Source organism: Saccopteryx leptura, chromosome 7 (genome assembly GCF_036850995.1).
Source record: "Saccopteryx leptura isolate mSacLep1 chromosome 7, mSacLep1_pri_phased_curated, whole genome shotgun sequence".
NCBI classification, from domain to species: Eukaryota; Metazoa; Chordata; class Mammalia; order Chiroptera; family Emballonuridae; genus Saccopteryx; species Saccopteryx leptura.
In genome coordinates, this window is record NC_089509.1 from 45,875,338 (window position 1) to 45,901,027 (window position 25,690).

The 25,690-nt window shown below is 41.6% G+C and overlaps 1 protein-coding gene and 1 non-coding gene across 6 annotated transcripts in view; one reads left to right on the top strand and one right to left on the bottom strand.

Annotated features, from left to right (window-relative positions):
* RBMS1 (RNA binding motif single stranded interacting protein 1) overlaps positions 1-25,690 on the bottom strand; it is a 249,968-nt gene that overhangs the window by 199,495 nt on the left and 24,783 nt on the right. The window lies entirely within an intron of this gene.
* TRNAD-GUC (transfer RNA aspartic acid (anticodon GUC)) lies at positions 343-418 on the top strand. The gene has a single exon. It is a non-coding gene; the product is annotated as a tRNA-Asp (tRNA).

Below are 25,690 nucleotides of genomic sequence, written 5' to 3' on the forward strand. Positions count from 1 at the left end.
ATAATAAATGAAAGAGCTATCTACAATGACTAGCATCTGGCAAGCAATCAATATGTTTCTGTTATCATTATGATGCTTATTATTACAACTATTCTTAGCCTGAAGGAGTAGGTTAGCCAGGTAAAAAGAAACAAGGAGGGACAATTTGGAGGAACTATTCTAGACAGAGGAAGAAATATATGCAGCATCATCTAAGGATCATCCTAAGAGCATTTCCCTGACTCTGCTTTCCTTTCCAGATTCCATACTGTAACGTTTATTCTCTTTTTAATAATTTTCTGTATTTTCCTAATTCTCTCTGTTAAGCATGTATTACCTTCATATAAAAAAAAAAAAAAAAAAGCCCTGGCCGGTTGGCTCAGTGGTAGAGCGTCGGCCTGTCGTGCAGAAGTCCCGGGTTCGATTCCCGGCCAGGGCACACAGGAGAAGCACCCATCTGCTTCTCCACCCCTCCCCCTCTCCTTCCTCTCTGTCTCTCTCTTCCCCTCCCGCAGCCAAGGCTCCATTGGAGCAAAGATGGCCCGGGCGCTGGGGATGGCTCCTTGGCCTCTGCCCCAGGTGCTAGAGTGGCTCTGGTTGCGACAGAGCGACGCCCCGGAGGGGCAGAGCATCGCCCCCTGGTGGGCAGAGCGTCACCCCCTGGTGGGCGTGCTGGGTGGATCCCGGTCGGGCACATGCGGGAGTCTGTCTGACTGTCTCTCCCCGTTTCCAGCTTCAGAGAAATACAAAAAAAAAAAGAAAAAGAGAGATTTTTTTAAAGCAACGCCACCATTATGTCCCTTCCTGTAACAATCTAACTTCCGTAAAGGTTCACCATTATTTATCACCCTCTTCGATCCTGTCCCACTCACTCAGCAACTAACTATCACGCCATTCCAACAGCTTTCTTAGAAAGGTCTTCAGATAGAACTCTGGCATTATGTTTCTAAAACACAGATCCGTTCTCTTGCTCACCTGCTTAAAACATTTCATGGCATCCTAAGCCCAACGTAACATCTAAACTTCTTAGCAAAAATCACCCAAATGATCCAGGACCTAAGCCCAATCCATCTCCCCAAGTGTCATTTCCGGCCACTCTTCCTTAGTCACCCTCCTCCCCACCCACTCCCAGCCGCACAGAACTCCTCATCAGATTTCCTGAACACACCATGTACTTTTAGTTTTGCTGCCAAGAGCAGCGTTCCAACCTTCTCCAAAACTCCATGAGTTTCAATGTCACCTCTTTTATGAGAGTTTCTTCTATCCTGCGCACCTCGCCCCAAAACACAAGCCGTGGGGAACCATCCCCATAGAGGGCAGGGCAGAAGTAGGTTTACAGTTGTGAGTTCCAAAACACAAAACACAGTTTATTCTTGTACTGTTATTTATTATTGTATTAGTATCCATATGAACAACTGTAATCCTACTGTTGCCTCACCCTGTACTGCTTTGCCAGGAGTTAATAAGTGTTTATCTCTCTGTTTATATTCCAGTAAAGTAGAAAGATGGCAATGTTGAGGCTCCAACCTAAATCTGGAACGAGGGAGGGCCTCTCTAAGAAAGTAACTGGGACAATAAGAAGTGAAGGCTGAGGAGGAATTAATCATGTAAAAACTGGAAGAAAGAGAATTCCAAAGGAGGGAAACGTCCTGGAAGGTCCTGAGGCAGGAGGAAGCATGCAGCCTTTGAGAAAGTGAAGGTGACGGTTACCAGCCAGCACAAGGGGCACGCTCCTCTAAGGTGTGCTCGTCTGTGACACGGCCCACGGGCTGCGTTTTCTTCTAAGGGCACCCATGAGCCACTGAAGATTTTAGGGCATCTTGGGGTCGGTGGAAGTTGAGTTCAGACTTACATATTTGAAGTATTACTCTGAAGTGAGGAATTAAATTTTCTTTTAGGTAAAATTACTAATGAGATGGAAAACTTCGTTTATTTGATTTTTCTAGTACATTTAAGATAATAGTTATTTGAACATCTCTCTGTCAGATATTAGATTCATCAGTCAAATATTTGTCTCTGGTCATTCTCAAAACTGAAACCCAAACCAATGCTGTAGTTCTTGTTTCTCTGAATAATACTTAAGATGCACAAAGTTACACCAGATTAAGGATCCTAGAATGCCACATTGTACATGCCAACAAATGTTTAAACAGCACTATCACTCCAAAGTGTTTAAAGCCTCTTGTCAAGACAAAGACTAATATCTGATGTTGATTGAAACTCAAATTTTTCATTGTAACTACAGTGGAAGACTTGGCCTTTTCTATCTGAGCTCATGCTTTATGAATGGCACAGAAGGAACATCGAAATCTGTACTGTTTATTTGTTTAGAAATATCACAATCCTCTCTGCTGAGAACAAATTCACTCAAGTTACAATTATGTCACAAAAAGGAGATAAGGCACAGTATCATTTTTAGAATGTTTCTGTGACATTTTGTTAAACCCAAAGAAATGTTACAACCAGAAAGCAGGAGAGGAGGGGAGAAGAGAAATATACATAGTTGCAGATGAAAAAAGACTATGGAGAACCCACGTGCACACTCACTTCCCTGTAGGAGCTGTTCCAGCAAGCATGAACACCGCATGGGCGCTCCTTAGAGCTGCGGACCGAGACAGTGCGAATGTATGGAAGGGACAACGAAGAAACACCAGACCAAACAAGGGAGAACGCCTAGGTAATACACAAGGAGTAGAACTTAATGGTTTCAGAAGAACAACCTTGAAAAGGGAAAATAGTAGTTTTACCAATAATAAAAGCTAACTTTTATTTAGCCCATTGCTAAGTGCTTTCCCTGAGCTAATTTAAACCTCTTATCAGCTCTGTGGTAGGTAGTAACTTTAATTCCATTTGAAAGATCAGGAAACTGGTGCTAAATCCAATATCACAAAGTTAAAATGTGAATGTGAAGTTAGCTCTGACTGACTGAAGTTTTTGCCAATGAAGCCCAGGCAAGTTGTGTTTTATTCAATTAAAGCTTAAATAAAATCCAATATAAATGTCTACCTTAGCCCTTTCAGCAGAAAGTTTTCTAAGTCATACTTTAGATTTTCCTTCTTTTTTAAATACAATATCCTGAGATTAATTTCAAGTTCTCTTAATTCACAATATACCAAGCAGAATTTAAACATTAGCTATCATGTTCTGCCTTAATAACAACCTCACAGATACTGAGATACTGAGGACTATTTGTTCCCACTTCTTTTTTTTATATGCCAACTGTCGATTCTCTCGCTGCCAGGTTATCAGTCTCCCTCCCCCGCCTCCAATTCAGCCAGGTCTTCGCCTTCTCCTGCTCCATCTACTGCCTTCTGAATTCCAACCAGTTCAATGCAAAACATTTTTGAGAGAGAGAGAGAGAGAGACAGGAAGGGAGAGAGATGAGAAGCATTAACTCATAGTTGCATCACTTTTAGTTGTTCATTGATTATTTCTCGTATGTGCCTTGACCAAAGGGCTCCAGCCCAGCCAGTGACCCTGTTGCTCAAGCCAGCGACCTTGGGATCATTTCAATGATCCCACACTCAAGCAGGCGACCCCATTCTCAAGCTGGCAAGCCTGCACTGAAGCTGGTGACCTCCAAGTTTCAAATCTGGGACCTCAGCATCCCAGGTCAACACTCTATCCACTGTGCCACCACCAGTCAGGCTCAAGACATTTTCATAAAGTCAGCTTTGACCTGCATTTGTTCTCTGTGGGCTACTTTATCAGTGGTTATAGCAGAGATACTGTGTCAAACCAAGAAAACGTACACTTCCTTTCCAGCAAACCTCAGTGCGCCAGTTCTGAGGAACACTGTACCTTCACATTTGTTGAGAAGACTGGCAACCCTGCCCATGAATAGTGGTATCCTTATTTTAGAGATGTCAACTAAGGCTCAGACATTAATCTACTCAGGCTTTCCCAGCTAATAAGCAGCAGAGCAAAGATTTGAACATGGTCCTTCTGCTTCCTAAGGTTCACTGCAACAAACAGGAGGGAAAAACAATAATTTCATGCAGTACTAATAGCCTCAATAAACCACCACAATTTGCTTCTTGTCTTAAATGTACAGTAAGTATGTACAGTAAGTGATTTCTTGGCACTCTTGGGTGCAACCACCCTTTCAAAGGCAGATGATTGCATAAGAGTAAAACTACTATGCAAAGTAATATAGGTTCCTCTAATGCATGTTAAGTATCCTTTATAATAAATATATTGCTAGCATCAATGTTTACATAGCATCACACTCGAGCTGTACTGATCACCTTATTCAGAAGCACATTGATCTCTTCCATTTAGACCCAATTCTATTTCAGTCTGGTTGTCCAAATTCATTGATTTATTTAACCAATATATATTAAGCAAGATACTGGGCTACAGATAACTCTGCGTTACATATGATGCTAGATGGCAGGAGAGAGAAGTGACTTTTTACAGTATCAATTCTAGGTATTTACTTAGGTACGGCGATTAGAACCAGGTTAACACGTACCTTCACTTATTCACAATGATCATAAAAATTGTTAGTATTCTAAAAGTGGATCGATAACCGTTCCCCCTACAAGTTATTTCATACATCAGATTACATTAAAAGCATTTTCTTCCCAATTTAGTAATATTTAAAGTCACTGAAATCGACATGGAGTGGAGTGGGCTTCATGCCACAGCTAATGGCATCCTGAAGAACTTCCTTATGCTTGTAGTAAGAACTACTGGTCACATCTTGGTGTCCTGGATCTCAAAATACACAGACAAAAAGAAACCACCTGAGTAATGCTTTACACATAAAGGCCAATAATTAATATATACTGACAAGCAGTAGAAATGGCTCTTGGACAGGCAAGTCCTTGTGCTTCATTCACTTCAGGCTCACAAAGGCTTTCTGTGCCTTCCTGACTCTTTTTAACCACAAATCAGAGGACCCTAGCAAAAACTACATCAGTGTAAAAAGCTCCTTGGAAGTTTAGGCACCTTTATGATGCTGTTTTGGAGACCAGCTCTAATACCCACCATGTGGTATAACTGTCTTTTTTTTTTTATGCAATTATGTTTTGAAATCGTTTGGCCTACAGTTGACCTGCATTTATGTTTCAAATCATCCTGTTACTAGAGTGTCTACTGCACCAGTTTCCATTCATGAAGATTCAAGCTTTCTTTGTGTCCTAACATTAGCGTTTTTATTCCTATTTCCCATGAGTGTCTACACTCTTAGGGTTACTAACTTCTTGTCTCCCTCAGAAAACACTCTAGTAGGCTCCCCAAATACATGACATTTAATTTCATCTTAGGAAACTAAGCTAGACACCACACAAAGCGCTGCCACTCTTCCTGCACATAAGATTTACATTTAAAATGCTTTTACTTGATCCTTCATGATCTTTTTAATAGCACAAAAGCTTAAAAGATTAAATGTACTTTTGGGAAACTTTAAATCCATAATTCTTAATGGCAGATTTCAAATAACTGAAAATGATACCTATGTTGATCTTTAAAAATTTCAAACTGAAGTAGGAACCAACATAAACATTACATTTCTGGCCTATTTCAAAACATTTTTTTCTCTTTCTTCAGTCATTTATCATTAACTATATAGTTAATCTTATAAGCTATTAGGGGGCATTTTATGACCAATGTCCTTCTCAATAAATAATTTATCCCACTTTTCCATTACTTGGAAAGTAAAGTTTCAGAATGCCGCCTGACATTAAAACTCAAAGCATAGCAAGTGACTTACTGGATAGATGAGATAAGGTAATGCACTTATCTTCTAAGAGATCAGATCGTCAATATTGATTGAACCCAATGTGAACAAAAGCGTGTTAGAAGAGAGAGGAACTTCCTCTAAACACCACTTTACTTCAAACCTGATTGCTGAGCCATGGGAGAATTTATAGCTTTTCCTACACCAGCATCATTAATTGGGAAGAATCCTTAATTACAATCTAACACACAATTAAATCCATTAACCTTGAGAGAAGTTAAAACAAATCTCTGGGCCCAAAGAAGGTAGTCTCCCTGAAGCAGGTAATAACCCTACTCTGCCCTCTGCTGTTCCATCCTTAACCTGAAGCAAAGTAATCAAAGTGAATGCCCTGCTTCTGGTCATAAATTTGGGGGTGCATCTGGTTTTCTGTGGAGAATAAGAAGTTGAGGCCACATGATGACTGTAAAGCCAGTATCCACGGCCAGGGCCACCATCAGAGCAGCCAGGCCCATGCAGGTTCGCATTGGATTCCGACAGTCGGTAAAGAAACAGCGGAGCCAAAAACTGATGGGCCATAGTCTTTAATTCTAGCTTGCACCCGGCGGGCAAGTAAAAATACACACTGGGCTCCAAAACCCAGACACATTCAGTGCTCACAAAGCCACTGACTTATCCGAGTTTCCTAGAATCAAAGGTTTCTAGCTCACCAGACTTATTCACCTCTGTTCCCCATCTCCTTCCTTATCCCAGATACAAACTCTACACAAACTGGCATCTCACTCAGCACTCCGCCATCTTGGCTGCCTCTCCTGGCCTCTTCCACGAGGCCTTTCTCTGCTTTCTGCTCTCTCTTCTAATGATAATCTCAGGAACCAAGAGCACAAACTCTGTTCTGCCCCCATTTTATATTGTAGCTTCACAACCTCTAATCCAATATACAAAATAGGGATGTCTCTAGTAGAGTCACTTCTCTGAGGCATGATTGGATTGTACCACCCCACATCAAAAAGGGTGGGAAAGGCTTAATCCCAAAACCAAGCCCCAGGCTACAACGATCCCCAACACACATTAATATCACCTGGGCGACGGCCTCACGTGGGCAACGTCATCTTTAACAAAGTGAGCATAATATATTTTATCTGCCCAACAATGACTCTGAAAGGCACCAAGTGAGAGAAGCAGGAGGAGAAGGTGGTGACCAGTTCTGATGCCTTCATTGCTAAGCATGTCATGGATCAACACGTGGAGGCTCCACCATGGGCAACGTGCTGATATGGCCACCGATTAGGAGGCTGAGTCTCAATGAAGGTTATGGCAGAACTGTGGTTTGGCCACCGGTCCATCAGCCCTGGTTACCAGCGGAAAGAAGTTCTGGGGCGGCTGCTGCCACAGTGCCCACTCCCTGTTCTATCACAGGCCATCAGACAACCCATTGCTCTTGTACTTTTCTCTTTGGCTGTTTTGCTCACCTTTAAGGCTGACCTTGACTCAGCTTATTCTGACTTACTAATATTACAGCCGCACTGAGTGGATAAGTGAGGTGGGGAGGAAGGAGGTGCAATTTCTCTCTGGTCCCGAAGCTCCTTGATGAATGACCAACTCCACCCCTGGCCTCCCCTCCTGGTGACCTTGTTGGAGTTCTTCTAAAGACACCCAGCATGGCCTTGTTCTCTCTGCTCTTCATCCAGTCTATTATAGTAAGAGTTAAGTGATCAATAGTGCTTACTTAGCATCATCATCTTAGAACACGCACTTCCGTTTTCTGAGCCAGAATCATGCTCTGATGAAAGGAACAAAGTGCAAATGGGGGCATTACAAACCCCAGAGGTGGTAGGGTGGCTGTGGCCTGATCCACACTTGTAGAACCCACTTCACTCCAATTCAAGGCAGTGGAGGGCCAGAGTGTGACTTCCTACCCCAGTCTTTTAACTTCTATGAAACCAGCACGACAGACACTGAAGGGCCAGAGCCTGCACCTTTCCCACCTCTGGAAGGAGAGCCGCGTGGCTGCTGCGGCTCCAGCAGAGCTCTGGGGCGACAGGGAGTACACGGGCCGGGCCGCGGAGACTGCGGCAGACACCCTGCCGGCCTGCTCCCACCTGTCACTGCCACTCACCGCCTTGCAGCTCGCGTTGTAGCCTCCGTTTTCACTGTTCTCTTCTCCATTAGGCCCACACAAGTATTTGCCTACAGCAAATGACTCAGAAATTCTTCACAAACACAAATTTCCAGGAGAATATAATAGCAAGGGGAGTTTAATCTCCCTCGGACCTGCTTATTTCTGCATTAGCCCTGTGGCTATTCGCTTAAGCTGTGAAAGAATCCCTCGGGCTTACCGGCAGCTGAATGGAATCACCACTGTTACCGCCCTGATTTAATAATTTCAATCAATATTCATTTTTCTATGACAACAGAAGGCAAACAGCAGAGCAGATGACCCAAAACAACAGATGACCCGAAAAAACAAATAACAACACAAGTTATTATTATCATTTGAGCTATTATTGTTTCAGGGGCCCAGCTTCCATCAATTGCCTTCCAAGCTCTCCTCTGCTCAGTCCAGTGGGCCCCAAACTTGGATGTGCACCAAATTCATCTGAGGGAGAATATTCAAGTGGCCTGAAAGCATATTGTGTTGTGAGGAAAATCAATCTGTTTTGTGCCATTTATCACAGGCAACTGGCAAGTGGACACTCAGGAGTTTGTGCTTACTATTTGCTGAGTTCACAAATGTGTTAAGTACTACAGTATATTGAAAGAACAAGGACAGCCTGACCGGGTGGTGGTGCAGTGGATAGAGCGTCGGACTGGGATGCGGAGGACCCAGGTTTGAGACCCCAAGGTCGCCAGCTTGAGCGCGGGCTCATCTGGTTTGAGCAAAGCTCACCAGCTTGGGCCCAAGGTCGCTGGCTCGAGCAAGGGGTTACTCGGTCTACTGAAGGCCCGCGGTCAAGGCACATATGAGAAAGCAATCAATGAACAACTAAGGTGTTGCAACGAAAAACTGATGATTGATGCTTCTCATCTCTCCGTTGCTGTCTGTCCCTCTCTCTGAATCCCTCTCTGTCTCTGTTAAAAAAAAAAAAAAAAAAAAAAACAACGAACAAGGACACGATCTCTGCCCTATGTCCTTTGCCCAGAGGTTTCAAGGTAGCAATCCCAAGAGGAACTTCTATACACCTTTTATTTAACCTATTATGTGGATTAGATTAAGGCAGAAAAGGAAGGAACTGAAAAGAGAGGAAAAGGTGATTTTTCTTTTAACAAGGATTTGAGTGGTACCCATGAAAAAGATTTCACAACCAGGTGATTTTTTAGATTCTAGTACAGGGTAAGTAGAAATAATACTCTCAACAATAAAAATATTTGGCAAGAAAGATGGAGAATTTGGGCAGAGATAAAGAACATCCTATTAGCCATGGTCATTTGCTAGACTTACACGGACATTTCAGCTGAAGGATGAAAAATCTGAGATGAATGGAAGAGATTTAAGGTGACAAAGACAGTCTCACAGTTGCTACTTATACAAGTAAAGGAAAAGAAGAACATGGCAAGGACTCCGGCACTTCCTGCAGAGCTGAGGAAACAGAACCACCGTCAGGAGAAGAGAGAAAAAACATGATCCATAAAATGAGTCATACTTTTCTTCTTCTGACAAAACCAGGGTTTCATTTCTGCTAACAGTAGTTTCCACATAAAAGAAACAGTATCTTTTCTTTTCTTTTTTTTAAAGAGGTTTAAAAGCATGGACCAAGTGGTCACAATGAGTAAGCTGATTCTTACTCCAACTATTTAATTTAGAACCTTTCATTACATAACTACTTTCATTTTATAATATGACTCTCAAAAAGCATCATCAATTCAGGCTGTTCAGAAACTAATTCAGGCTGAAAAATGATTACTATGAATCTTTCAGCCAGGATCGTTACCAGGGTTCAGTCACCACGCCTTGGAATGAGATGCACTTCAGTGCAACTCAACAGCAACCCTGGACGGAGGCAACAGAAGGGGTTTCAACCTACCGTCTCCTGTTTTATTCCACAGCTATTTCCTTTTTCATTCCCAAGTGTTGTGTTTAGTATGTTGTCTTCCTTTCTCCTCTAAGGCTATAGGTAAGAACTTGAATTTTACAAAATTAAATAGCAGTTGCCTGACCTGTGGTGGTGCAGTGGATAAAGTGTCCACCTGGTATGTGAGGTCACCAGTTCGAAACCCTGGGTTTGCCTGGTCAAGGCACATATGGGAGTTGGTGCTTCCTGCTCCTCCCCTTCTCTCTCTCTCTCTCTCTCTCTCTCAGATGAATAAATAAAATTTAAAAAAATTAAATAGCAGTTAAGCCATCTACCACAAAGAAAAACCCCCTTTGCCTATTTACTCATTAAATACCATAACCTCTTTGAAAGAACACGGAGGACAGGTGTTCTGCACACTGGTGGCAGGGTGAGCAAAGACAGACCTTCCAGGGGGCACACAACACACAAGACCTCCCACTCCACTCCCAGAGGCACTCCTCAGAGAGGCTCCTGCCCGTGAGCACAAACACTGCTCGCGTGCAGACATTCACAGGAGCATTTTGAGAACAGTGGAAAAACATACACATCAAAAAGGGAACAGATAAATTGTGGTATAAGGCAGAAAACTACAAAGAAATAAAATAGATACATATATAATCAACATGGATATTTTCAAAAACGTAAGTTTGAATTAACAAAACTGCAGGATGATACTCCAGCATACTAGAGTATGATGTCATACATGTAAATTCAAAACCATAATCACCCAGCGCTATAAACTGTTTTGTTGATACATGTTTTAAAAGTGTAAGAACATAAACATGAAGAGTAGATTCAAAATTCACAATGGGAGTTGTCTTGAGGAAGGAAGGAAAGCAATATTTTACTTCTTGAATTAAAAGAAAAAGGGCCCTGGCAGGTTGGCTCAGTGGTAGAGCGTCCACCCGGCATGAGGATGTCTCGGGTTCAAATCCCAGCCAGGGCACACAGGAGAAGCACCCATCTGCTTGTCCACCCTTCCCTCCTCTCCTTTCTCTCTCTCTCTTCCCCTCTGGCAGGCAAGGCTCCATTGGAGCAAAGTTGCCCCAGGCACTGAGGATGGGTCCATGGCCTCCACCTCAGGCGCTAGAATGGCTCCGGTTACAACGAAGACACCCCAGATGGGCAGAGCATTGCCCCTTAGTGGGGAGAGCATCGCCCCCTGGTGGGCATGCCGTGAGGATCCCGGTGGGGCGCATGCAGGAGTCTGTTTCTCTGCCTCCCCACTTCTTACTTCAGAAAAAAAAAAATTCATTACTTTGGAAAGGGAGAATTTTTTTCCTGAATAAATGCTGTGGACTTAAAAAAAAGAAAAGAGACCCTGGCCGGTTTGCTCAGTGGTAGAGCGTCAGCCTGGCGTGCAGGAGTCCCGGCTTCGATTCCCGGCCAGGGCACACAGGAGAAGCGCCCATCTGCTTCTCCACCCCCCCCCCTCCCTCCTCTCTGTCTCTTTCTTCCCTTCCAGCAGCCAAGGCTCTATTGGAGCAAAGTTGGCCTGGGCGCTGAGGATGGCTCTGTGGCCTCTGCCTCAGTCGCTAGAATGGCTCTGGTTGCGACAGAGCAACACCCCAGAGGGGCAGAGCATCGCCCCATGGTGGGCGTGCCAGTGGATCCCGGTCAGGCGCATGTGGGAGTCTGTCTGACTGCCTCCCTGTTTCCAACTTCAGAAAAGTAAAAAAAAAGAAAAGAAAAAACAAGAAGGTAAAGCATATGCAACAAATGCTAACGATCAGTCCTTTAAGGCAGATAAGGGTTCTTCAGTTATTCTCTGCAACTTTCTGCGTGTGAAGTTGATTTTTTTAAATGGCATAGCTTTGAATACTTTTCATTTAAAAGTCATAACTTCCTGTCATTCAACTGCCCATTTACTCTTGAATTCAACAAATATTTGTTGAACATGTCATTAATCCTGTGATATAAAGAATAAGAAAGATCTTTGCCCTTGCGAGGTCCACACGAATAGACTAATTCCTATTTAGGAATCTTGTCACATTCCAAAATGTATACAGTAAGGAAGGGTTTCCATTAAGTTTGGAATTGCTTAAGAATAACTGCAATGTGCTATTTACAGACTAGCATGCTACTGTAGGCCCAAAAATATAATTGTCAATATTTACCTTTAACTATCCTTTTGCCAAGAGTTTCTGAAAGGACACCAAAGCGAATGACTTTGAAGATGGTCCAAAGTGAGTTATTATCAAACAATCATAAGGACAAGAAGTCAAATAAGCTGATCTTTCTTTGAAGGTTTTCCAAAGAGACAGATTAATGGGCCAACCTGTCACTACTAATGACAACACATTCTAGTGTGATATAATGAAATTTGAATTTGGCATAATAATTACCACAGCACTTCCAACTTCTTAGGACTCAGTTCTGTGGAAATTCAAGACTAAAAGTCTTGTGTACCTTGTTTTTCGCTAAGGTAGCTATGCATTGTCTTTGCACAACAAACATATACTGCCACCTACATTGAAAAAAATCAAGCCCCAGTATTGTTGGCTCCCTCCAACATTATTGCTCCTGTCCAAGTCAACCCTACATTTTAACAACTTTTTTATTTGATGAAGATAAGAAAGATGCCACTTTGCCCTGGCCGGTTGGCTCAGCAGTAGAGCGTCGGCCAGGCGTGCGGGGGACCCGGGTTCGATTCCCGGCCAGGGCACATAGGAGAAGCGCCCATGCCGGGTGGATCCCGGTCGGGCGCATGCGGGAGTCTGTCTGACTGTCTCTCCCCGTTTCCAGCTTCAGAAAAATACAAAAAAAAAAAAAAAAAAGAAAGATGCCACTTTTTCAGTCCTCACCTGTCAGCCTTCAGGCCTGCAGTCAGGCTGTTCCGACTATTTACTGTCAAAGAGGGAGCAGGTCTAAGGGTGAACGGAAGTCAGATACTAACCAGACCACAGCCAGGATCAGGTATAAGGAATCCCAACGCGAAATCATTAAAGCAGGCTTGGCTCAGGAACCAAGTGTGAGGACTGTGGGACAGACTCCCTTCTCTAGTGCTTTCTCCTGAGCACGCTCATCAATCATCACACTTCACAGTAGAGCCATCAGACTGGAAGGTGGTTCTGATTCCCCAAACCTGAGCATGAGTCTGATTGAGCAGTAGGAAATAGGAAGCAGAGCTATAGGTATGGGTACACATGTACGTACACACACACTCTTCTGAATTTCGATCTTTACTTAGTAATCACGAATGCCATCTAGCGTTCACAAAGCCTCCCTCTCTAGGTAATTCTGACATTTATCAGAAAAGTTTTTTTGTTTTGTTTTGTTTGGTTGTTTGTTTGGTTTTTTTTTGTATTTTTCCGAAGCTGGAAACAGGGAGGCAGTCAGACAGACTCCCGCATGCGCCCGACCAGGATCCACCCGGCACGCCCACCAGGGGGCGATGCTCTGCCCATCTGGGGCATCGCTTTGCCACAATCAGAGCCATTCTAGCGCCTGAGGCAGAGGCCACAGAGCCATCCCCAGTGCCCGGGCAAACTTTGCTCCAGTGGAGCCTTGGCTGCGGGAGGGGAAGAGAGAGACAGAGAGGAAGGAGAGGGGGAGGGGTAGAGAAGCAGATGGGCGCTTCTCCTGTGTGCCCTGGCCGGGAATCGAACCCGGACTCCTGCACGCCAGGCCGACGCTCTACCACTGAGCCAACCGGCCAGGGCCTATCAGAAAAGTTTTTGCAAGCTTAAAGTGTATCTGTGTATTATTTTCATATGCTATATAGACACCCAAAATATATTATTATAATTGTATTGCAATTTATCATAGTCCAAAGTGAGTTAGATTATGTCTGCAAATCACACCTATAAAAACAAGTTTCTAAAGTCATTTTCTTCTATGATGTTTAATTTAATCAAATTATTATAGTAAGTTCTAGAGAATCTCATAATATAACTACATATAGATATAAAATATTGTTCACTTTCAATGGACTCTTTGTCAAGTCCTAGTTAAAGAGAAAAAAATTCTAAATTGGACATCCATGTGAAAATGAGACAGCAAAGCAGATGTAGGGCTACTTCTAAGATATTTAAACTTGAGAATTAGATTAGCGAGGCCTCAGCTTTTGTTTTTATCCGAGGTAAAAATAAATACTCACTTCTCAAATGTTAACACAGTAGCCAAAACCAGCATGTATAAAACACACACACACACACACACACACACACACACACACACACACCCCCAAAGTAGAAAGCCCAAATTTTAAGCCTCAGGGCCTACAACTATGATGAAGTCAGAAGCAGCATCTGCTTTTAGTTGAATTTTATGTGTGTTGAATCCTTACTGAGACTAAATCACATAAATGAGCCTAACTTAAAAAAAACAAAACAAAAAACCATAGGTAAAGCTCTGCCCTCAAGTGAAACAACGGGGCAGAGTAAGAATAGTTCGGCCTGAAGTCTCCCGCAGGTTTCAAACCTTGGCTCAGCTCCTCACCTGTCGTTTGACACTCTGGCCAGGTGTTTCACCTCTCTGAACCTCAGTGCCCTCTGATATAAAATGGGATAACAATGATCTGCCACAGGTTGCTGTGAGAGTTAAATAATTTCATCAAGTACCTGATAATAAATGTTAATCCTCTTCCTTCTCTCTTCCCAAAGAAGAGACTCTCCCAGGGACAGAGCATTAAGTGTTGGCAGCACTTACAAAGGAGAGAAACAAATAATCTGTTAAAAAGTGGACATTATAATTTGGGAGGGTGTTCTGTTCTACACATGTGATATCAAAAAGATGGGCAAGGATCAGTATATTTGTAAAGTAGAAGCTTAGCCATAAAGGAGCAAAAAGGGTATGTCATGAAGAGTTCATAATAAAAGGACTTCTGATTAAAAGGCACTTGGATTCCTGATTGTATCACTGAGTACCATCTCGAAGTCAACTTCAGGCAGAGCAAGGAACTGGCGATGAAGTTAACGACAGTGGGTCTTTGGTCCCAAGACCTTAAGGTGCTTAGCAAAAAAAACCCCCAAAAAAACCACTGCTAAGACATTGTCATCCAGATTTACTCATACGTTTAGATCCACAAGGGTCTCATAACCATCTTCTATATAAAACAAGCTTTCTGGATGCACAGGCAACCAATCAGCAGAACCTCTGTCTGGGCTTTCAAATGCCAATCTCAGCTGGATAACTGCAACCTGAACAAAAACAATATTTCAGCAAATCTAAGATGCCATCGATAGTGGTATGTGCCCCTTAGAAATCAAACATGCCCCCACATAGGGACTCCAAAGGAAAAGTGCTGTAGGAAACTGTCACCAAAGGCTCCTGTTCTTTGGGGAAGCGCACACAAGAAACAAACATACCACACTGAAAGAGACAATGGGGAATGTGTATTTCCCAGGCTTGTGACTGGGTAAGAGAAGAAAAAACTCCCCTGAAAATCTGAACCACCAACTGCCACAGCATCCACACAACCAGTGTGGCACGAGAAAGCCTCAAGCAGAGAATTTAATTTCAAGTGGTCTCAGACTGTACCCATGTGGCTTTCACAAATAAACACAAACCCACAAATCCTCTCTGGAAGAACTGGACTTTAATTCAGGTTGATGGCCCGTCAAACACAACACACACACACACTCACACACACACACACACACAGACACTCACACACACTCCCCCTCCAATCCTAGGGATGTTGAAGTATGGGGAGTGGGGGGAAATGTATGCATTTAGGATTAAAGAAATGGCAATAGCCGTTTTCTTAAAAAGAATAAGATATTATATATGAACTGGGTCACCAGACAAGTGGACAAGTATTGATTAGTATGTGTTTAACAAAGATTTCAAAACAGTTGAAGCCATGACCCTGCTTACAAGCAACTTACTGTAATCTCTCTGGGAACACAGAATCATGTTTCTATGTCATTTACTTTGGGATTGTTTTGCCAGCATGGTTATGGTGCTGTCACTAAATGGTTGTCTATTCAACTCCCTCCCATCTTAGGTCTGCTTTCTATGGTCTAGCATTAAAAGAGTACTTAATACAAAATCAGCTTGATAAAAGTAAACTTATTTTAATTCTTCCAATTCCAACAAAAAAGCATGCAAGCTATTTTCTGATTACTTTGATTAGTCTTCATTCAAAGTAACAGTATTATGTTTAGCATGTAGGATAGTCAATCTTGATCATTTGCTCAAGCTAATTATTTATAGCTTAAGTACATATGATTAACTTCTATCTTGGGCAGGAAAACCTGCAGAAACTTTATCCTTAAAGGCTTATAAAAAAATACTATAATGTCAGGCATCATAAAAGCAACTTTTATTCATTAATTCAACTTTGAAAAGTGAACATCTAATTTCCTGGTCAAGAGAGATTTGAACTTTTGTATGAAAGAGGTGTGGGGCTAACTTAATAATAGTTCATTGAAAAAAAATGCTTTGAAAACATTAGTTCTGCCCCTGCTCCGGATAGAAGTAGTATTTACCTGTGCTGGGAATATTACATGTACATATGCCAAAACCTGGCCCCAGGGAACCTCTACACAAAAAGTCTCTTTTTGATGTCACTTCTTGGGAAATGTTTAGTTACCATCACCTAAAACAGGGGTAGTCAACCTTTTTATACCTACAGCCCATTTTTGTATCTCTGTTAGTAGTAAAATTTTCTAACCATCCACCAGTTCCACAGTAATGGTGATTTATAAAGGAGGGAAGTAACTTTACTTTATAAAATTTATAAAGCAGAGTTACAGCAAGTTAAAGCATATAATAACAATTACTTACCAAGTACTTTATGTCGAATTTTCACTAAGTTTGGCAGAATAAATCTTTATAAATCAACTTACTATAGTTAAATCTATCTTTTTATTTATACTTTGGTTGCTCCACAACCACCCACCATGAAAGCTGGAACGCCCACTAGTGGGCAGTAGGGACCAGGTTGACTACCACTGGCCTAAAAGAATACAGGTTTCTCCTCCAAACACAGAGACACTTGATTTCATACAGTTGTACTTTTCTTACAATGCCCTCCTCTGAATCCTTCAGCCCTGCATGTTCGGAAACTCATTTAAAATGAAAACAATTTTTAAATGATTGACTAGTAACTGTTTACAAGCAAATATAAAAGAATCTCGAGAAATAAACTACGTACAAATTAGACTTCTTATAGACATACACTCTCAAATTCCACATGGTCTGGCTCATGTTTACACACCAGATCATTCCTTTGTGGCGTTTTTAGTTTCTTTTCCAAGTTTCCCAACCTTAATTCAAACCAGAGTCCTCTCTGCCTGCCTCCTAGGACAGGAAGCACCCAGAGGTTCTTGCCTAGGTCTGTTTCTCATCCCCTTGGTCCTTGCTGCCACCACAACCCTGACCCCAGGCTTCACTGGATTTTGTCCTTACAAGTTATGTGATTCCCTGATAGCAATGTGGGTATGCAGGGCCTTGAGAGCTTCCAGCTGTTTTCTCAACTCATCAATTCTCCAGTAGGTTCAGCTGATTCACTGCTGGCCAACCGTCCTGCAGAACCACTACCCAAAGATTTTTAATTGTGCACATTGGTTCCCACCACTCCATAGGCCACTGTGCTTCAGGGAGTCACTAATCTAAGCATCTAATCTAAGCATCTATGTATATCCCGATCTTCTGTTTTCTCTCAGGACCTCACCGTTATACATATAACTCTCGCTGAAGTCAAGCGTCAAGAGTGAGTCTTAGACGGATGTAACAGAGGGAATCTGGTCATTTTTTAAAACATCGTTCAGACTTAAATATAAATAAAACGGAAATAATGTGTTATTTATTCTTTTTCTGCAGACCGGTACCAAATGGCCCGCGGCCCGGGAATTGGGGACCAATGATTTAAGGGATATTTAGAGCATTAGGTTGACCGTGTCCAACTGACTAATGCTCTGAAAAGTCTCTCTGTTATTTCCAAAAGTAGGGACAAAACATGTTTAGAAAACCCTTTGGGAACTGGCTGGTTGGCTCAGCGGTAGAGCGTTGGCCCAGCCTGTGGAAGTCCCTGGTTTGATTCTGGTCAGAGCACACAGGAGAAGCAACGATCTGCTTCTCCACCGCTCCCCCTCCCCTCCCCTCTCCCCCTTCTCTCTTCTTCTCTCTCAGCCATGGCATGAATGAGCAAGTTGGCCCTGGGTGCTGAGGATGGCCCATGGCTTTGCCTCAGATGCTAAAATAGCTCGGTTGAAGAGCTATCAGCAGGCAGAACATCAGCCCCAGATGGGGGTTGCCAGGTGGTGGTTGGGGAGCATGCAGGAGTCTGTCTCTCTGCCTCTCACTTAATTAAAAAAGAAAGAAAGAAAGCCCTTTGATCTAACTCATTATACACTTTCATATATTCTGATTAAATGTAGAAGCCCACTAGGTATTTCGAGAAGCAAGGAGAAGGATTTATATTATAAGACAAACTAAAGGATGAAAAGTTGTCTCTATTGAAGACTTTAAACAAGTTTCAGGCCAGAGTTAAGGGGCGGCGAACATTTCATTTTTTATTTTAAAAATCGTATTTCAGATAACCTTTTAATTTTCTGAGGTACTTCAACAGCCATTCAAATATCATGCTGCAAACCTTTCATAAGTCGACAATCTTTTTTTGTGGGGGAGGGCATATAGCAGGTCAGCTTTCTGTCAAGCAGCTCAGACCTCTCTAGAAACATGCTTAACACATTCCCAAATTTTAGACAACAGGCTAGAAAACAGAGGCAAAAACAGGTGGAGTCACTGGCTCCAGTGACCTAAAGAGCTCAAATCTTCCTTTTGATATTGAGTCATACGATACAGCTACCCTTTATTTTGGTGTCACTGTAAACTAATTTTCAGAATTATAAAGCCAAAGACCTCTGGGAAACTGACAGGTAAATTACTATGAGGAAAATCCAAAACTTGTATTAAAAAATATATTTATATTACTTAGGAATAGCACCATAAATCAATCTCTTAAATATTTCCACTTTTCAACCTGACCAGGCCGTGCTGCAGTGGACAGAGTGTCAGCCTGGGAGGCTGAGGACCCAGGTTCAAAACCCTGAAGTCACCAACCTGAGTGAGGGCTCACCAGCTTGAGCCCATGGTCACTGGCTTGAGCAAGGGGTCGCTGGCTTGGCTGGAGCCCCCCAGTCAAGGTACATATGAGAAAGCAATCAATGAGTAACTAAAAGTGACGCAACTATGAACTGATGCTTCTCATCTCTCCCTTCCTGTCTATCTCTCAATAAAAAAAAAATTTAATTAAAAAACAAATTCCACTTTCCAAAAAGCAGAAATTGCTTCAGTTGTGTTTCTTCCCCTCTTATTTTTACAACCAAGGCCAAAGGATCAAGCTTTCTGGCCTAACACTATTAAACTGGGCTAATCTAACTCCAACAAAACATGGGTGTGGACTTAAAACTTAGTCTGTGTGTGGTTTCATTTTAATCTATGATATTCTGTTGTTTCTTTGCACTTGTTATTTTAAGTAAATGTCTGAAAGAGGGAACCAGGAAGGGCATTTGTGTGAATTTCTCAGTGTAAAGTTAATCTCCAAACAAATAAAATTCACTTTGTAATAAATTTAAATACAATTTCCCTTATTTACATAAGCTTACATAAAAGTCCAAAGCACTGAGTACTTAGGCTCAGCTGCAAACAAAATAAAAGTATTATATTCTTTGACAGTCAAAGAAATAATCCTCGTTCAGTGATTCCTTTTATTGTTATCTTTAGTTTCTATAGGGGTTTATGTGACTAAAATAAAATAAAATAATAAAATAAAATAAAATAAAATCCTGCATGCACTTAGAATTACAAATGAATGTTCTCTATTCCTGATTATGCTAAGAGTTCCAAGAATGACTATCATGTGAGTATAATGGCGGTCTTTTAGCAGTGCTGACATAAAAGGGCCGTACAACTGCGTTGTTTAATTGTATATATTCCAATGCTAGGCAACTCTCCAAACCTTATTGTAAACATTGTATAAGGCCTGTAAGTTCAGAAGAATAATGGAGTTCAGGCTTTTCATAGTTAACTCCAAGTGACAGTTGACTTCTCTTTTGGATTTTATATATTGTTTGCCATGAGTGGTGCAGATTGCTTTGTCATATAAAACAAGTTGACATTTGAAAACTCAGTCTAATGTTATGTTCTAAGGATGTCGTTTCCCTTCCACGAATATTGACTTGGTGCCATGTTTTGTTTCCAGCTTTTTAGACAAAGACAATCTGTTGTATTAACGTTGAAAATACAGAAATATATAATCAATAGCTATATTGAACAGGTATTAAGAATACTGATTATAATGTGATAGGAACAGAGAGATTTTGTTAATTTGATGGAAATAATTATTTAAAAGTATTCCTTGGCAAAAATTCATGTTTTTTGTATACTCGAAGTAGACACTAGTTTCTCAGCGATGATGAAGGAGGAAGGAAAGGCAGAGACAGAGTCAAAGGTAGTACATTCCGGCCCTTGAGTTTCCTAAGACTGAGGCTCATTTACTGTTCAAAGATATTGTTTATACATTCCAGACTTCCATCTTATAATTGCTCCAGGATTTGTAAAAAGGAAATCTCAGCAGGATAGAAAAATTTATTCAAAGCAATAGCTGCACATAATTGGTATAAAATACCAGAACAGTCTGCTCTGAAATGCTTTTCTCAGCAATACAGACATCCACCCCTTCAACTCTCTTTCTGTATTCAAATAGTTTGACTTCTCTTTTCCATTACTTCAATCTTTTATGCTCACTACCCAGAAAAGACTATTTTTTAAAAGACCCTATGAATTTACTACACAAATTATGGGAGAAACTTTTTTGACGTCCATTTGGTTTCCTTGGGGTTTACCTGGTTGCCAGGGCAACAGGCAGGAATGTAGGAGGAATGCATGTTGTAGAAGAAAGCTAGTTTTATCTTTTATATCTTCACAAAACATTATGAGTTAATTATGTGTTTAATCACACGTAAAAGTAAGTTAAATTTTCATTGTTGCGTTAGTATCATCTGAAGAACTCAATTAAATGAACAAAAGAAAGAAAACGTAAGTCTGGATATAATTATACAAACTTGAAAAATACATGAGAAGAAGGTGAGTCACAAAGCGTGGCATGGCATATCCCATTCACCACAACCACAACTTCCTTCATCACACCTATCATTCTCCTATAGCAGGGGTCCCCAAACTTTTTACACAGGGGGCCAGTTCACTGTCCCTCAGACTGTTGGAGGGCCGGACTATAAAAAAACTATGAACAAATCCCTATGCACACTGCACATATCTTATTTTAAAGTAAAAAAACAAAACGGGAACAAATACAATATTTAAAATAAAGAACAAGTAAATTTAAATCAACAAACTGACCAGTATTTCAATGGGAACTATGCTCCTCTCACTGACCACCAATGAAAGAAGTGCTCCTTCTGGAAGTGCGGAGGGGGCCGGATAAATGGCCTCAGGGGGCCGCATGCGGCTGGGCCGTAGTTTGGGGACCCCTGTCCTATAGCTTTAGGTGGGTTTTTGACAGAATTCCTTCAAAAGTGAAAGGCAAAGAAAAACAACTGCATTTTCTTATGTAAAGTGCTATTTTCATTTAAAACGTTGTTTCAACAAGTACTGTTTGTGTTGATGAACAAGCATACAATAGTTTCGCTAATTTAATACCACTTTAAAATGACATTTGATAGGAATGTAGCAGATATTTCATTACAGATACGAATAAAAATTTATGGATGATTTTGTTGTTCTTAGAAAAAAAAAAAAACAGCTCCACAAAACTGGAAACATCAATTGTCGATATTAAGTATTAAAAAACATTCATGAGTGGTTAACAATATGAATGTACTTAATGCTACAAAACTGTACACTTAAAATAGTAACTTTTATGTTTTGTGTATGTTACCACAATATACAAAACAAAAACATTCTTGAGTTTGTACATCAAGAGCATTTAAAAAATTTGTCATAATGAACTTAGAACCTGCTCCTTTTAAAAGGCATAGTCTCATTTATACTAATGTTCTATTAAATACAGATTAAATAAAGAGTAATGTGAAAACAGTAGGCAAAGGTAGACTTGTGTAGAATAAGAATAATCTGAAAACAAATACTCACCAAGTTACTGCCTCAAAAGTTATTTTCAGTTGCATTATAAGTAATATGTCATATTTATGATGTGACAATCTGTCCTGATGGAATAGTTATGAATTCCAAGTCATTGTTTTTCAGATTCTGAACTTAAAACAGATCTTATAGACAAGCTAAGAGGAAGAAAAGGGTTAAAAGAACTCTCAGATTTTATCATAAAGCTGAGTATACAAATATGTATATATATTATATACATATAATAAAGCTAAGAAAATAAAAATATAAAACGGAGCAAATAAATATCAAAATCTTAGATAAAATATACATGCATCACTCATACTTTTATCTAGCTGTATACATTAAATCTTATCTTCATTCTTTGAATATCTACTTTGTACCCAACTGCTTATGCATAAAACTATGATAATAAAAGATCAAATATCCAGACTAACTACATCATAGAAATAAATGTACTGTTTTTTAATTGAAGTAGACTTTTTAATGTTGAGAAACCTGAACACAATGATCTATTTTTAAATATAACTCTGTCTAAATAAATATAACCTACAGTTATAAAGCATATACTATATAATATAAAGAGGTTACTGTATCTCTTGCTTTGCTTTTATTATCCAAGACTTAGGACCTGCTTTATCTTAGTTGCTTTTAATTTCTTTTCTTTTACATTCTGGCCACCAGTATTTTTAGGGTTCCTATATATAGAGATCAGCAATACGAAAACCCAATATCCAATTTCTTACTTAAAAAAGATTTCAGGCCCTGGCCGGTTGGCTCAGCGGTAGAGCGTCGGCCTAGCGTGCGGAGGACCGGGGTTCGATTCCCGGCCAGGGCACACAGGAGAAGCGCCCATTTGCTTCTCCACCTCTCCGCCACGCTTTCCTCTCTGTCTCTCTTTTCCCCTCCCGCAGCCAAGGCTCCATTGGAGCAAAGATGGCCCGGGCGCTGGGGATGGCTCTGTGGCCTCTGCCTCAGGCGCTGGAGTGGGTCTGGTCGCAACATGGCGACGCCCAGGATGGGCAGAGCATCGCCCCCTGGTGGGCAGAGCGTTGCCCCTGGTGGGCGTGCCGGGTGGATCCCGGTCGGGTGCATGCGGAAGTCTGTCTGACTGTCTCTCCCTGTTTCCAGCTTCAGAAAAAAGAAAAAAAAAAAAAAAGGATTTCATACGAAAATTAATCATGGAGCATGTATTTCCTTTACAATTAGCCATAGCTGTACTGTCCAATATGACAGCCACTGGTCACATGTAGCTAAAATTTTCCAATTCAAATCCTTCAATTGCATTAGCCAATTTTCAAATGCTTAATAATAGCCCCATGGGGTGTCCACTGCATCAGACTAAAGATATAGAACATTTCCATCATCGCAAAATTGTATTTGGACTGAGCTATACTATAGAATTGCTTTAAGAAACAAGCTTCCCAAATTTACTTGAAATGAGGGGCTTTGGATTTCTTGATGTCATCTCAAAGTATTTAATGTCAACACTTGATTGGTTGTTTGCAATGTCTATGTATTATGTATGGAGAGATAACTGAAGTACCAACTTAATTTTCTTAGAAAGTCATCTACTATCAATAGCAACAGAACTGGCAAAATGCTTTGCACATAACAGGTACTCACTAAATACTTAGCTCATTCAAGTAATATGCAGAATTTTAAGAAGGTGGTAAGTAACACTTTAATTAAAAGAAACAAAAGTATTAAGCACCTGTGGTGGCACAGTGGATAAAGCATCAACCTGGAATGCTGAGGTTGCAGGTTCGAAACCCTGGGTTTGCCTGGTGGGACGGAGGGAGGAAGGGAGGGAAGGAAGGGAGGGAGGGAGGGAGGGAGGGAGGAAGGAAGGACCTGACCTGTGGTGGTGCAGTGGATAAAGTGTCGACCTGGCATGCTGTGGTCACCGTTTTGAAACCCTGGGCTTGCCTGGTCAAGGCACATATAGGAAGCAACTATTAGGAGTTGATGCTTCCTGCTGCTCCCCCCACTTTTCTCTTTCTCTTTCTGTCTCTCCCTAAAATAAATAAGATCTAAAAAAAAAAAAAGAAAGAAAAAAGAAAAGTAGTAAGCAGCCATTCATTTATTCAACCAATACTGACTGATTCCCACACCTCTGTCTGCCTGCCCACTCTCTTTCTCCACCCTCGACTCAGCCCTGGGAGGCTGACCCACACTGTCTTGCATCAAAGGGTTCCTCCTCCTCCAACTTCCTATGAGTTCCAATGGGAGACACCGGCAGGAGATCCCAAGGTAGGAAGAAAGTCAGGGATGCCTGCTCAACAAGGTTGGCCTTGGTCCTCAGCTGAAGGTCACGACTCCTCTCAGGAAGCCCTCTTCACAAAGCAGATTACAACCCTCTAGGCCAGGGGTCCCCAAACTTTTTACACAGGGGGCCAGTTCACTATCCCTCAGACCATTGGAGAGCCGGACTATAAAAAAAACTATGCACACTGCACATATCTTATTTTAAAGTAAAAAAACAAAATGGGAACTAATACAATATTTAAAATAAAGAACAAGTAAATTTAAATCAACAAACTGACCAGTATTTCAATGGGAACTATGAGCCTGCTTTTGGCTAATGAGATGGTCAATGTCCGGTTCCATATTTGTCACTGCTAGCCGTAACAAGTGATATGACGCGCTTCCGGAGCTGTGACGCATGCGTCCCACGTCACCGGAAGTAGTACTGTACGTGAGTGATGCCCCGCTTTGCGTCACCACATACAGTACTCCAGGTCCTCTCACTGACCACCAATGAAAGAGGTGCCCCTTCCGGAAGTGCAGCGGGGGGGCCGGATAAATGGCCTCAGAGGGCCGCATGCAGCCCTAGTTTGGGGACCTCTGCTCTAGGTTTGTGTCACTGCTTCCACCCCAACCTTAGACCCTGCTTAGTGAAGATCTTTTGATCTCAGAATATGTCATTATCCCTTTTTGGTTTTTTTAAGTCCTGCCAACACATTTGTAAATATTTTTGTTCATTAAACATTCCCTACCTACCAAGTTTAAGTATGCTATAGGCTTCCTGTCCGAACCTTGACAAATATATAATAATTACGTATCCTTTCAGACACAGTTCTATATACCCTTACAGACCTTCAGCTAATCCAAAGAAACACATTTTTTTAGAAATGTAGCCCTTTTAAAAAATTTAATTGCTTTTCAAAAACAACGCCTTATGCAAATAATGTTCAGAAAGTTACATTAGAGATGACATCAGAGTAATGGTGGAGTAGGAAGCGATACCGATAAATCTCCCCCAAAACTCAACAAGATCTTCAACAAGAAACAGAAAAACCTATCCTTGGAGCCTCCAGATGTTTCGCAATACACCCAAAGGTATAATCGAGCGAAAAATTGGCTAAATATATAACCAAACCCCGAAGGAAATAGGGAGTAAGAAATGCTCTGCCTTCCTCACTAACCTAAACAGGGCGATTTTCACTGGAAACTGAGAATATAGAAACTAAGGTGGGTAAAGGGGGTGAATAGATCCAGGCCGCGGCACAAACGGCCGAACCAGGCTGTGGCACGGAGATCTAAGCCAAGGAAAAATTGTTCCTGTGACAACCTGGGCAATAGAGCTAACACTCGCGCCAAACCCAGACAAAGAAACACAAGCGGGGCAGCCATTTTACCTGATCCCCTGGTAGGCGCATAGTGGGCGAGAGATTCCTTCCAAAGCCCCCAGAGGGTGCGCCCGTGTTACTCCACAGAGAGGCAGAGTCAGAGGCCTTTGTGTAGGCCGAAAGCCTCCGGGCTGCCCCAGCACCCGGGTAGAGCCGCACACAGGGAGGAAGCGAGAGCTAATTCCAACACTGGAACTTTTCAGTGCGGGCGGGAGGTTTCACTCAGAGGGCGAGACTCCGGCCTCACATCCTGGTCTGCATGCACGGAGAGTGGGAAGGAGACTCCTCCCAGC